This window comes from Rattus norvegicus, chromosome 7, assembly GCF_036323735.1.
Source record: "Rattus norvegicus strain BN/NHsdMcwi chromosome 7, GRCr8, whole genome shotgun sequence".
Classification (NCBI taxonomy): domain Eukaryota; kingdom Metazoa; phylum Chordata; class Mammalia; order Rodentia; family Muridae; genus Rattus; species Rattus norvegicus.
In genome coordinates, this window is record NC_086025.1 from 2179235 (window position 1) to 2195294 (window position 16060).

Genomic DNA, 16060 nt, shown 5'->3' on the forward strand with positions numbered 1-16060 from the left:
CAGCTCTGAGTTTGATTATTTCCTGCCTTCTACTCCTCCTGGGTGTATTTGCTTCTTTTTGCTCTAGAGCTTTTAGGTGTGCTGTCAAGCTGCTGACATATGCTCTTTCCTGTTTCTTTCTGCAGGCACCCAGCGCTATGAGTTTTCCTCTTAGCACAGCTTTCATTGTGTCCCATAAGTTTGGTTATGTTGTACCTTCATTTTCATTAAATTCTAAAAAGTTTTTAATTTCTTTCTTTATTTCTTCCTTGACCAGGTTATCATTGAGTAGAGCATTGTTCAATTTCCACGTATATGTGGGCATTCTTCCCTTATTGTTATTGAAGACCAGTTTTAGGCCGTGGTGGTCTGATAGCACGCATGGGATTATTTCTATCTTTCTGTACCTGTTGAGGCCCGTTTTTTGACCAATTATATGGTCAATTTTGGAGAAAGTACCATGAGGAGCTGAGAAGAAGGTGTATCCTTTTGCTTTAGGATAGAATGTTCTATAAATATCTGTTAAGTCCATTTGGCTCATGACTTCTCTTAGTCTGTCTACGTCTCTGTTTAATTTCTGTTTCCATGATCTGTCCATTGATGAGAGTGGGGTGTTGAAATCTCCCACTATTATTGTGTGAGGTGCAATGTGTGTTTTGAGCTTTAGTAAGGTTTCTTTTACATATGTAGGTGCCCTTGTATTTGGGGCATAGATATTTAGGATTGAGACTTCATCTTGGTGGATTTTTCCTTTGATGAATATGAAGTGTCCTTCCTTATCTTTTTTGATGACTTTTAGTTTAAAATTGATTTTATTTGATATTAGAATGGCTACTCCAGCTTGCTTCTTCTGACCATTTGCTTGGAAAGTTGTTTTCCAGCCTTTCACTCTGAGGTAGTGTCTGTCTTTGTCTCTGAGGTGTGTTTCCTGTAGGCAGCAGAATGCAGGGTCCTCGTTGTGTATCCAGTTTGTTAATCTATGTCTTTTTATTGGGGAGTTGAGGCCATTGATATTGAGAGATATTAAGGAATAGTGATTATTGCTTCCCGTTATATTCATATTTGGAAGTGAGGTTATGTTTGTGTGCTTTCATTCTCTTTGTTTTGTTGCCAAGACAATTAGTTTCTTGCTTCTTCTAGGGTATAGCTTGCCTCCTTATGTTGGGCTTTACCATTTATTATCCTTTGTAGTGCTGGATTTGTAGAAAGATATTGTGTAAATTTGGTTTTGTCATGGAATATCTTGGTTTCTCCATCAATGTTAATTGAGAGTTTTGCTGGATACAGTAACCTGGGCTGGCATTTGTGTTCTCTTAGGGTCTGTATGACATCAGTCCAGGATCTTCTGGCCTTCATAGTTTCTGGCGAGAAGTCTGGTGTGATTCTGATAGGTCTGCCTTTATATGTTACTTGACCTTTTTCCCTTACTGCTTTTAATATTCTTTCTTTATTTTGTGCGTTTGGTGTTTTGACAATTATGTGACGGGAGGTGTTTCTTTTCTGGTCCAATCTATTTGGAGTTCTGTAGGCTTCTTGTATGTCTATGGGTATCTCTTTTTTTAGGTTAGGGAAGTTTTCTTCTATGATTTTGTTGAAGATATTTACTGGTCCTTTGAGCTGGGAGTCTTCACTCTCTTCTATACCTATTATCCTTAGGTTTGATCTTCTCATTGAGTCCTGGATTTCCTGTATGCTTTGGACCAGTAGCTTTTTCCGCTTTACATTATCTTTGACAGTTGAGTCAATGATTTCTATGGAATCTTCTGCTCCTGAGATTCTCTCTTCCATCCCTTGTATTCTGTTGGTTAAACTTGTATCTACAGCTCCTTGTCTCTTCTTTTGGTTTTCTATATCCAGGGTTGTTTCCATGTGTTCTTTCTTGATTGCTTCTTTCCATTTTTAATTCCTTCAACTGTTTGATTGTGTTTTCCTGGAATTCTTTCAGGGATTTTTGTGTCTCCTCTCTATGGGCTTCTACTTGTTTATTTATGTTTTCCTGGAATTCTTTCAGGCATTTTTGCGATTCCTCTCTATAGGCTTCTACTTGTTCTCTAAGGGAGTTCTTCACGTCTTTCTTGAAGTCCTCCAGCATCATGATCAAAAATGATTTTGAAACTAGATCTTGCTTTTCTGGTGTGTTTGGATATTCCATGTTTGTTTTGATGGGAGAATTGGGCTCCGATGGTGCCATGTAGTCTTGGTTTCTGTTGCTTGGGTTCCTGCGCTTGCCTCTCGCCATCAGATTATCTCTAGTGTTACTTTGTTCTGCTATTTCTGACAGTGGCTAGACTGTCCTATAAGCCTGTGTGTCAGGAGTGCTGTAGACCTGTTTTCCTCTCTTTCAGTCAGTTATGGGGACAGAGTGTTCTGCTTTCGGGCGTGTAGTTTTTCCTCTCTACAGGTCTTCAGCTGTTCCTGTGGGCCTGTGTCTTGAGTTCACCAGGCAGCTTTCTTGCAGCAGAAAATTTGGTCTTACCTGTGGTCCCGAGGCTCAAGTTTGCTCGTGGGGTGCTGCCCATGGGCTCTCTGCAGCGGCAGCAACCAGGAAGACCTGTGCCGCCCCTTCCGGGAGCTTCAGTGCACCAGGGTTCCAGATGGTCTTTGGCTTTTTCCTCTGGCGTCCGAGATGTGTGTGCAGGGAGCAGTCTCTTCTGGTTTCCCAGGCTTGTCTGCCTCTCTGAAGGTTTAGCTCTCCCTCCCACGGGATTTGGGTGCAGAGAACTGTTTATCCGGTCTGTTTCCTTCAGGTTCCGGCGGTGTCTCAGGCAGGGGTCCTGCCGCTCCTGGCCTCTCCCCCACGGGAGCCCAGAGGCCTTATACAGTTTCCTCTTGGGCCAGGGATGTGGGCAAGGGTGAGCAGTGTTGGTGGTCTCTTCTGCTCTGCAGCCTCAGGAGTGCCCACCTGACCAGGCGGTTGGGTCTCTCTCTCTCACGGGAACAGCCCTTCTTCTTAAAAGTCATAGAAAAATCAGAAATCCAAAGCCCATACATAAACATAGTAAAAGCAATGTACAGCAAACCAGTAGCTAACATCAAACTAAATGGAGAAAGACTTGAAACACTCCCACTGTGGGGCTGGGGATTTAGCTCAGTGGTAGAGCGCTTACCTAGGAAGCGCAAGGCCCTGGGTTCGGTCCCCAGCTCCGAAAAAAAGAACCAAAAAAAAAAAAAAAAAGAAAAGAAAGAAACACTCCCACTAAAATCAGAGACTAGATAAGGCTGCCCACTTTCTACCTACTTATTCAATATATTTCTCGAAGTCCTAGCCAGAGCAATCAGACAATGAAAGGAGGTCAAAGGGATACAAATTAGAAAGGAAGAAGACAAAATAGTCACTATTTGCATATGATATGATAGTATACGTAAGTGACCCTAAAAGTTGCACCAGAGAACTACTAACTGTGAGAAACAACTTCAGCAAAGTGGCTGCATATAAAATTAACTAAAAGAATCAGTAGCCTTCCTCTACTCAAAGGATAAACAGACTGAGAAAAAAATTAGGGAACTGACACCCTTCACAGTAATCCCAAATAGTATAAAATACCTCAGTATGACTTCAACCAAGCAAGTAAGAGATCTGTGCAACAAGAACTTCAAGTCTCTGAAGAAAGAAATTGAAGATCTCAGAAGATGGAAAGATGTCCCATGCTCATGGACTGGCAGGATAAGGATAGTAAAAATGGCCTGTTTGCCAAAAGAAATCTACAGATTCAATGCAATCCCCATCCAAATTCCAACTCAATTCTTAATACAGTTAGAAAGAACAATTTGCAAATTCATTTGGAATAATAAAAACCCAGGAGAGCATAAATTACACTCAACAATAAAAGAACCTCTGGGGGAATCACCATCCCTGACTTCAAGCAGTATAACAGAGCAATAGTCATAAAAACTGTATGGTATTGGTTCAGAGACAGGCATGTACATCAATGGAATAAAATTGAAATCCCAGAAATGCACCCACACACCTACGGTCACTTGATTTTTGACAAAGGAACTAAAACCATCCAGTGGAAAAAAAGATAGCATTTTCAGCAAATGGTGCTGGTTCAACTGGAGTTCAGCATGTAGAAGAATGCAAATCGATCCATTCTTATCGCCCTGTAAAAAGCTTAAGTCCAAGTGGATCAAGAACCTCCACATCAAACCAGATACACTCAAACTAATAGAAGGAAAAGTGAGGAAGAGTCTCGAACACATGGACACTGGAGAAAACTTCCTGAACAAAACACCAATAGCTTATGCTCTAAGATCAAGAATCGACAAATGAGATCTCATAAAACTGCAAAGCTTCTGTAAAGCAAAGGACACTGTCATTAGAACTAAACATCAACCAACAGATTGGGAAAAGATCTTTACAAATCCTACATCCAATACAGGGCTAATATCCATAATATACAAAGAACTCAAGAAGTTAGACTCCAGAGAGCCAAATAACTTTATTAAAAATGGTGTACAGTTCTAAACAAAGAATTTTCAGCTGAGTAATATTGAATGACTGAGAAGCACTTAAATAAACGTTCAACATCCTTAGACATCAGGGAATTGCAAATTAAAACAACCCTGACATTCCACCTCACACCAGTCAGAATGGCTATGATTAAAAAAAAAAAAAAACTCAGGTGACAGCAGATGCTGGCGAGGATATGCAGAAAGTGGAACACTCCTCCATTGTTGGTGGGATTGCAAACTGGTACAACCACTCTTGAAATCAGTCTGGAGGTTCCTCAGAAAATTAGACATTGCACAACCTGAGGACCCAGCATATACCCAAATGATGCTCCAACATATAACAAAGACACATGCTCCACTATGTTCATGACAGCCTTATTTATAATAGCCAGAAGCTGGAAAGAACCCAGATGCCCTTCAACAGAGGAATGGATACAGAAAATGTGGTACATCTACACAATGGAATATTACTCAGCTATCAAAAACAAAGACTTTATGAAATTCATAGGCAAATGGATGGAACTGGAAAATATCATCCTGAGTGAGGTAACCCAATCACAGAAAAACACACATGGTGTGCACTCACTGATAAGTGGATATTAGCCCAAAAGCTTGAAAGCAAAGTTTAGAGCAGAGACTGAAGGAACAGCCATTCAGAGCCTGCCCACACGTGGCCCATATATAAACAGCCATCAAAACTAGATAAGATTGATGAAGCTAAGAAGTGCAGACTGACAGGAACTGGATATAGATCTCTCCTGAGAGACACAGCAAGAACATGTCAAATAAAGAGGCAAATGCTAGCAGCAAACCACTGAACTGAGAACAGGAACCCCGTTGGAGGAATTAAAGAAAGGATTAAAAGAGCTGAGGGGCTTGCAACCTCATAAGAAAAACAAGGCCAACCAACCAGAGCTTCCCGGGACTAAACCACTACTCAAAGACTATACATGGACTGACCCTGGGCTACAACTGCATATGTAGCCAAGGACGGCCTTGTTGAGCACCAATGAAAGGAGAAGCCCTGCCGTGGGAGAGAGACCTCACCGCCTGGTCAGGTGGGCACTCCTGAGGCTGCAGAGCGGAGGAGACCACCAGCACTGCCCACCCCTGCCCACATCCCTGGCCCGGGAGGAAACTGTATAGGGCCTTTGGGTTCCCGTGGGGGAGGGCCCAGGAGTGGCAGAACCCCTGCGCCTGAGACACCGCCGGAACCTGAGGGAAGCGGACCGGATAAACAGTTCTCTGCACCCAAATCCCGTGGGAGGGAGAGCTAAACCTACAGAGAGGCAGACACGCCTGGGAAACCAGAAGAGACTGCACTCTGCGCACATCCAGACGCCAGAGGAAAACACCAAACGCCGTCTGGAACCCTGGTGCACGGAGGCTCCCGGAAAGAGCAGTCCAGATCTTCTCGGTTGCTGCCACCGCGGAGAGGACTTGGGCAGTACCCCACGAGCACACTTGAGCCTCGGAACCTCAGGTAGGACCAACTTTTCCCCTGCAAGTGACCTGCCTGGTGAACTCAAGACACAGGCCCACAGGAACAGTTGAAGACCTGTAGAGAGGAAGGACTACACGCCCGAAAGCAGAACACTCTGTCCCCATAACTGGCTGAAAGAAAACAGGAAAACAGGTCTACAGCACTCCTGACACACAGGCTTATAGGACAGTCTAGCCACTGTCAGAAATAGCAGAACAAAGTAACACTAGAGATAATCTGATGGCGAGAGGCAAGCGCAGGAACCCAAGCAACAGAAACCAAGACTACATGGCACCATCGGAGCCCAATTCTCCCATCAAAACAAACATGGAATATCCAAACACACCAGAAAAGCAAGATCTAGTTTCAAAATCATTTTTGATCATGATGCTGGAGGACTTCAAGAAAGACGTGAAGAATTCCCTTAGAGAACAAGTAGAAGCCTACAGAGAGGAATCGCAAAAATGCCTGAAAGAATTCCAGGAAAACATAAATAAACAAGTAGAAGCCCATAGAGAGGAGACACAAAAATCCCTGAAAGAATTCCAGGAAAACACAATCAAACAGCTGAAGGAATTAAAAATGGAAATAGAAGCAATCAAGAAAGAACACATGGAAACAACCCTGGATATAGAAAACCAAAAGAAGAGACAAGGAGCTGTAGATACAAGCTTCACCAACAGAATACAAGAGATGGAAGAGAGAATCTCAGGAGCAGAAGATTCCATAGAAATCATTGACTCAACTGTCAAAGATAATGTAAAGCGGAAAAAGCTACTGGTCCAAAACATACAGGAAATCCAGGACTCAATGAGAAGATCAAACCTAAGGATAATAGGTATAGAAGAGAGTGAAGACTCCCAGCTCAAAGGACCAGTAAATATCTTCAACAAAATCATAGAAGAAAACTTCCCTAACCTAAAAAAAGAGATACCCATAGACATACAAGAAGCCTACAGAACTCCAAATAGATTGGACCAGAAAAGAAACACCTCCCGTCACATAATTGTCAAAACACCAAACGCACAAAATAAAGAAAGAATATTAAAAGCAGTAAGGGAAAAAGGTCAAGTAACATATAAAGGCAGACCTATCAGAATCACACCAGACTTCTCGCCAGAAACTATGAAGGCCAGAAGATCCTGGACTGATGTCATACAGACCCTAAGAGAACACAAATGCCAGCCCAGGTTACTGTATCCACAAAACTCTCAATTAACATTGATGGAGAAACCAAGATATTCCATGACAAAACCAAATTTACACAATATCTTTCTACAAATCCAGCACTACAAAGGATAATAAATGGTAAAGCCCAACATAAGGAGGCAAGCTATACCCTAGAAGAAGCAAGAAACTAATCGTCTTGGCAACAAAACAAAGAGAATGAAAGCACACAAACATAACCTCACTTCCAAATATGAATATAACGGGAAGCAATAATCACTATTCCTTAATATCTCTCAATATCAATGGCCTCAACTCCCCAATAAAAAGACATAGATTAACAAACTGGATATGCAACGAGGACCCTGCATTCTGCTGCCTACAGGAAACACACCTCAGAGACAAAGACAGACACTACCTCAGAGTGAAAGGCTGGAAAACAACTTTCCAAGCAAATGGTCAGAAGAAGCAAGCTGGAGTAGCCATTCTAATATCAAATAAAATCAATTTTCAACTAAAAGTCATCAAAAAAGATAAGGAAGGACACTTCATATTCATCAAAGGAAAAATCCACCAAGATGAAGTCTCAATCCTAAATATCTATGCCCCAAATACAAGGGCACCTACATATGTAAAAGAAACCTTACTAAAGCTCAAAACACACATTGCACCTCACACAATAATAGTGGGAGATTTCAACACCCCACTCTCATCAATGGACAGATCATGGAAACAGAAATTAAACAGAGACGTAGACAGACTAAGAGAAGTCATGAGCCAAATGGACTTAACGGATATTTAAAGAACATTCTATCCTAAAGCAAAAGGATATACCTTCTTCTCAGCTCCTCATGGTACTTTCTCCAAAATTGACCATATAATTGGTCAAAAAACGGGCCTCAACAGGTACAGAAAGATAGAAATAATCCCATGCGTGCTATCAGACCACCATGGCCTAAAACTGGTCTTCAATAACAATAAGGGAAGAATGCCCACATATACGTGGAAATTGAACAATGCTCTACTGAATGATAACCTGGTCAAGGAAGAAATAAAGAAAGAAATTAAAAACTTTTTAGAATTTAATGAAAATGAAGGTACAACATACCCAAACTTATGGGACACAATGAAAGCTGTGCTAAGAGGAAAACTCATAGCGCTGAGTGCCTGCAGAAAGAAACAGGAAAGAGCATATGTCAGCAGCTTGACAGCACACCTAAAAGCTCTAGAACAAAAAGAAGCAAATACACCCAGGAGGAGTAGAAGGCAGGAAATAATCAAACTCAGAGCTGAAATCAACCAAGTAGAAACAAAAAGGACGATAGAAAGTATCAACAGAACCAAAAGTTGGTTCTTTGAGAAAATCAAGAAGATAGATAAACCCTTAGCCAGACTAACGAGAGGACACAGAGAGTGCGTCCAAATTAACAAAATCAGAAATGAAAAGGGAGACATAACTACAGATTCAGAGGAAATTCAAAAAATCATCAGATCTTACTATAAAAACCTATATTCAACAAAACTTGAAAATCTTCAGGAAATGGACAATTTCCTAGACAGATACCAGGTATCGAAGTTAAATCAGGAAGAGATAAACCCGTTAAACAACCCCATAACTCCTAAGGAAATAGAAGCAGTCATTAAAGGTCTCCCAACCAAAAAGAGCCCAGGTCCAGATGGGTTTAGTGCAGAATTCTATCAAACCTTCATAGAAGACCTCATACCAATATTATCCAAACTATTCCACAAAATTGAAACAGATGGAGCCCTACCGAATTCCTTCTACGAAGCCACAATTACTCTTATACCTAAACCACACAAAGACACAACAAAGAAAGAGAACTTCAGACCAATTTCCCTTATGAATATCGACGCAAAAATACTCAATAAAATTCTGGCAAACCGAATTCAAGAGCACATCAAAACAATCATCCACCATGATCAAGTAGGCTTCATCCCAGGCATGCAGGGATGGTTTAATATACGGAAAACCATCAATGTGATCCATCATATAAACAAACTGAAAGAACAGAACCACATGATCATTTCATTAGATGCTGAGAAAGCATTTGACAAAATTCAACACCCCTTCATGATAAAAGTCCTGGAAAGAATAGGAATTCAAGGCCCATACCTAAACATAGTAAAAGCCATATACAGCAAACCAGTTGCTAACATTAAACTAAATGGAGAGAAACTTGAAGCAATCCCACTAAAATCAGGGACTAGACAAGGCTGCCCACTCTCTCCCTACTTATTCAATATAGTTCTTGAAGTTCTAGCCAGAGCAATCAGACAACAAAAGGAGATCAAAGGGATACAGATCGGAAAAGAAGAGGTCAAAATATCACTATTTGCAGACGACATGATAGTATATTTAAGTGATCCCAAAAGTTCCACCAGAGAACTACTAAAGCTGATAAACAACTTCAGCAAAGTGGCTGGGTATAAAATTAACTCAAATAAATCAGTTGCCTTCCTCTATACAAAAGAGAAACAAGCCGAGAAAGAAATTAGGGAAACGACACCCTTCATAATAGACCCAAATAATATAAAGTACCTCGGTGTGACTTTAACCAAGCAAGTAAAAGATCTGTACAATAAGAACTTCAAGAAACTGAGGAAAGAAATTGAAGAAGACCTCAGAAGATGGAAAGATCTCCCATGCTCATGGATTGGCAGGATTAATATAGTAAAAATGGTCATTTTACCAAAAGCAATCTACAGATTCAATGCAATCCCCATCAAAATACCAATCCAATTCTTCAAAGAGTTAGACAGAACAATTTGCAAATTCATCTGGAATAACAAAAAACCCAGGATAGCTAAAGCTATCCTCAACAATAAAAGGACTTCAGGGGGAATCACTATCCCTGAACTCAAGCAGTACTACAGAGCAATAGTGATAAAAACTGCATGGTATTGGTACAGAGACAGACAGATAGACCAATGGAATAGAATTGAAGACCCAGAAATGAACCCACACACCTATGGTCACTTGATTTTTGACAAAGGAGCCAAAACCATCCAATGGAAAAAAGATAGCATTTTCAGCAAATGGTGCTGGTTCAACTGGAGGGCAACATGTAGAAGAATGCAGATCGATCCATCCTTATCACCCTGTACAAAGCTTAAGTCCAAGTGGATCAAGGACCTCCACATCAAACCAGACACACTCAAACTAATAGAAGAAAAACTAGGGAAGCATCTGGAACACATGGGCACTGGAAAAAATTTCCTGAACAAAACACCAATGGCTTATTCTCTAAGATCAAGAATCAACAAATGGGATCTCATAAAACTGCAAAGCTTCTGTAAGGCAAAGGACACTGTGGTTAGGACAAAACGGCAACCAACAGATTGGGAAAAGTTCTTTACCAATCCTACAACAGATAGAGGCCTTATATCCAAAATATACAAAGAACTCAAGAAGTTAGACCGCAGGGAAACAAATAACCCTATTAAAAAATGGGGTTCAGAGCTAAACAAAGAATTCACAGCTGAGGAATGCCGAATGGCTGAGAAACACCTAAAGAAATGTTCAACATCTTTAGTCATAAGGGAAATGCAAATCAAAACAACCCTGAGATTTCACCTCACACCAGTGAGAATGGCTAAGGTCAAAAACTCAGGTGACAGCAGATGCTGGCGACGATGTGGAGAAAGAGGAACACTCATCCATTGTTGGTGGGATTGCAGACTGGTAAAACCATTCTGGAAATCAGTCTGGAGTTTCCTTAGAAAATTGGACATTGAACTGCCTGAGGATCCAGCTATACCTCTCTTGGGCATATACCCAAAAGATGCCTCAACATATAAAAGAGACACGTGCTCCACTATGTTCATAGCAGCCTTATTTATTATAGCCAGAAACTGGAAAGATCCCAGATCCCCTTCAACAGAGGAATGGATACAGAAAATGTGGTACATCTACACAATGGAATATTACTCAGCTATCAAAAACAACGGCTTTATGAAATTCGTAAGCAAATGGTTGGAACTGGAAAATATCATCCTGAGTGAGCTAACCCAATCACAGAAAGACATACATGGTATGCACTCATTGATAAGTGGCTATTAGCCCAAATGCTTGAATTACCCTAGATCCCTAGAACAAATGAAACTCAAGACGGATGATCAAAATGTGAATGCTTCACTCCTTCTTTAAATGAGGAAAAAGAATACCCTTGGCAGGGAAGGAAGAGGCAAAGATTAAAACAGAGACTGAAGGAACACCCATTCAGAGCCTGCCCCACATGTGGCCCATACATATAGAGCCACCCAATTAGACAAGATGGATGAAGCAAAGAAGTGCAGACCGACAGGAGCCGGATGTAGATCGCTCCTGAGAGACACAGCCAGAATACAGCAGATACAGAGGCGAATGCCAGCAGCAAACCACTGAACTGAGAATAGGTCCCCCGTTGAAGGCATCAGAGAAAGAACTGGAAGAGCTTGAAGGTGCTCGAGACCCCAAAAGTACAACAATGTCAAGGAACCAGAGCTTTCAGGGACTAAGCCACTACCTAAAGACTATATATACATGGACTGACCCTGGACTCTGACCCCATAGGTAGCAATGAATATCCTAGTAAGAGCACCAGTGGAAGGGGAAGCCCTGGGTCCTGCTAAGACTGAACCCCCAGTGAACTAGACTATGGGGGGAGGGCGGCAATGGGGGGAGGGTTGGGAGGGGAACACCCATAAGGAAGGGGAAGGGGAGGGGGATATTTGTCCGGAAACGGGAAAGGGAATAACACTTGAAATGTATATAAGAAATACTCAAGTTAATAAAAAAAAGAAAAAAGAAGAAGGGCTGTTGAATTTTGTCAAATGCTTTCTCAGCATCTAAAGAAATGATCTTGTTTTTTTTCCTTTGAGTTTGTTTATATAGTGCATTACATTGATGGATTTCTGTATATTTAACCATCCTTGCATGCCTAGGATGAAGCCTATTTGATCATGATGGATGATCATTTTGATGTGTTCTTTGACTTGGTTTGTAAGAATTTTATTGAGTATTTTTTGAGTCAATATTCATAAGGAAGAATAGGTCTTCATAGGTCTGAAGTTTTCTTTCCTTGTTGGGTCTTTGTGTGGTTTAGGTACAAGAGTAATTGTGGCTTCATAGAAGGAATTTGGTAGTTTCTAATTTGTTTCTAATTTGTTGAATATTTTGGACAGTTTTGGTATGAGGTCTTCTATGAAGGTCTGATAGAATTCTGCACTAAACCAATCTGGTCCTGGGCTCTTTTATGTTTGGAGACTTTTAATAACTGCTTCTATTTCTTTAGGAGTTATGGGGTTCTTTAGATGGTTTATCTGTCCTGATTTAACTTTGGTACCTGGTATTTGTTTAGAAAGTGTCCATTTCCCCCAGATTTTCAAGTTTTGTTGAATGTAGGCTATTGTTGTAGGATCCTATGATTTTTTAAAAAAAATTTCCTTAGATTCTGTTGTTATGTGTTCCTTTTAATTTCTGATTTTGTTAATTTGGATATACTCTCTGTGCCCTCTGATTAGTGTGTCCAAAGGTTTATCTTGTTGATTTTCTCAAAGAACCAGCTCCTGGTTTTGTTGATTATTTGTAGATTCCTTCTTGTTTCTACTTCATTGATTTCAGCTCTGAGTTTGATTATTTTCTGCCTTCTATTCTTCTTGGGTGTATTTTCTTCTTTTTGTTCTAGAGCTTTTAGGTGTGCTCTTGATCTGCTAGCACATGCTCTCTCCTGTTTATGGAGGCACTCAGAGCTATGAGTTTTCCTCTTAGCACTGCTTTCATTGTGTCCCATAAGTTTGGGTATGTTGTATCCCCATTTTCATTAAAATCTAAGAAGTCTTTAATGTCTTTCTTTATTTCTTCTTTGACAAAGTTATCATTGAGTAGAGAGTTGTTAAACTTCCATATATATGTTGGCGTTCAGATGTTATTGTTATTATTGAAGACTAGCCTTAGTCTGTGGTGATTTGATAGGATTCATGGGATTATTTCTGTCCTTCTGTATCTGTTGAGTCTTGTTTTGTGACCGTTTAACTGGTTAATTTTGGAGACGGTACCATGAGGTGCTGAGAAGAAGGTATCCTTTTGTTTTAGGATGAAATGTTCCATAAATATCTGTTAAGTCCATTTGGTTCATGACTTCTCTTAGTCTGGCTATGTCTCTGTTTAATTTCTGTTTCCATGATCTGTCCATTGATGAGAGTGGGGTGTTGAAATCTCCTACTATTTTTGTGTGAGGTATAATGTGTGATTTGAGCTTTAGTAAGATTTCTTTTATGAATGTAGGTACCCTTGCATTTGGAGCATAGATATTTAGGATTGAGAGTTCATCTTGGTGGATTTTTCCTTTGATGAATATGAAGTGTCCTTCCTTATCTTTTTTGATGACTTTTGGTTGAAAGTAAATTTTATTTGATATTAGAATGGCAACTCCAGCTTGTTTCTTCAGACCATTTGCTTGCAAAGTTGTTTTCCAGCCATTTACTCTGAGGTGGTGTCAGTCTTTGTCTCTGAGGTGTGTTTCCTGCATGCAGCAAAATGCTGGGTCCTCTTTACATATCCAGTCTGTTAGTCTATGCCTTTTTTATTGGACAATTGAGTTTGTTGATATTGAGAGATATTAAGGAATAGTGATTATTGCTTCCTGTTATTTTTTTATTTAGAGATGGAATTGTGTTTGTGTGTCTCTCTTCTTTTGGTTTCTTTGCAAGGAGATTACTTTCTTGCTTTATCTAGGGTATAGTTTCCCTCTTTGTGTTGGGGTTCTCCATCTATTATCCTTTGTAGGGCTAGATTTGTAGAAAGATATTGTTTAAATTTGGTTTTGTCATGGAATACTTTGGTTTCTCCATCTATATTAATTGAGAGTTTTGCCGAATATATTAGCCTGGGTGGCATTTGTATTCTCTTAGGGTCTGTATGACATCTGGCTTTCAGAGTCCCTGTGAGAAATCTGGTATGATTCCTATAGATCTTCCTTCATATGTCACATGATGTTTTTCCATGACTGCTTTTAATATTCTTTCTTTGTTTTGTGCATTTGGTGTTTTGACTATTATGTGATTGGACGAATTTCTTTTCTGGTCCAATCTATTTGGAGTTCTATAGGCAGGGAGCACTTGCATTCAACCCGGGGTTATCTAGAGTCACCAAATCTGCAGTGCCTGACTCATGTTCGGAGCTGACTGGGTTGGTTTTGATGTGATAAATGCACACCCCTCTCACACCTGGGAAGGGGAGGTCAGCGCTGAAAATCTTTATGTAAAAGTAAATGGTACAAATTTCTGAATATTTTGTTTGATCAAACATGGTAAGTCAGCTTCAGTAGTGATAGGAAATGATGCAAGAGTGACCTTAGTTATTGATGTTTTGTCTGTATTCCCTTCACCTCCAAAAGTGCTCTGTGTTAAGGTTCTAAAGACTCAGCACAACATGGCCTGATTTGCATTTTATTTTATTGTCTGGGTGACCATGAGGAGAATGCCCCATTTTCTGGAACACAAGTAGATGGTTGCCATGTCTGAACCTAATTAACTGCAAGAATTTATCGTGTCCAATATACTTGGTTCTTGAATGGCATATTGGATAGGATTAAGAAAAATTTTTAAACATTTTCTTTTCATGTTTTGAGAGAGAGTTTCTGCACTCGGGATGGTCTTGGACTTGCTAACTACTGGCTTTCAACTCCTGACCTTCCTTTGTCTGCTTTCCAAGTGCCATGACTACAGGTATACCACCATACTTAACTAAATGATTCTTTAGAATATTCTTAGCTTTCGCCATTGTACAAAGCAAATAAGGAGATTATCCATAATAAACTCTGCTTGCTGTGGAGTCACACTTCAGCTGCAATCATTAACATAGCAGCTTAGTAAATGTGCAGATCTTGCACATGTGCGCTTAATTATCAAAAGGGAAGCCTGAGGACATTAGTTATGTTTTGTTGATGTTTTAGAAAATTTTAATATGAAATAAAGAAATTCTTTGGAGTACATTCTTATTTCCTATGAATATTTTTGTAGTATAAAGGAGGATTATGTTATAATAATATGTTACATATTATTACATATAGTATATTATTTAATTTATATATAATATGTATATATATTTAATTTGACTATGCTCTTATTTTGAATAAACGTGAGTGATTAGAAGATGTTTGATAGAAATAAATAATGGCTATGTACACAGTGAGGGCATAAAACTTTATTTTCCCAATAATAAAATATGAAAACAATGAAAGAACTTTATCACTTAATAGCATTTCATCAATTTGGTCCAAGTTACTTTTATGATGATTACTAGATGATTACTGCATGATCCTTATCCAACTTCCCCAAACACATCCACAATTTTCATAGTTTCCCCAGGAAAAATTAAAAAGAATATTTTATAACAGAAAAATACCAACATATGGCACAAGCCCCTCAGATTAAAGACAGGAGCAGAGCACATTGTTTTCTTTGCATACCACTTTGCACATGTCTGTGATGATGCAATATTTTGTAAATACCTCTTTCACTCTAACTTTTGCTACACTTCATAGGTGGAGTTAATAATATACCATAAAGTCACTTAAGATTTAAGACTGCCTTCTTCTCATGGTGCTTTCTCCAAAATTGACCATATAATTGGTCATAAAACAGGCCTGAACAGGTACAGAAAGATAGAAATAATCTCATGCGGCCTATCAGACTACCACTGGCTAAAGCTTCAATAATAATAAGAAAAGAATGCCCACATATACATGGAAGTTGAACAATGCTCTACTCAATGATAACCTGGTCAAGGAAGAAATAAAGAAAGAAATTAAAGACTTCTTAGAATTTAATGAAAATGAAGGTACAACATTGTGAAGGGACACAATGAAAGCCATGCTAAGAGGAAAACTCATAGCTTTGAGTGCCTGCAGAAAGAAACAGGAGAGAGCATATATTAGCAGCTTGACAGCACACCTAAAAGCTCTAGAACAAAAAGAA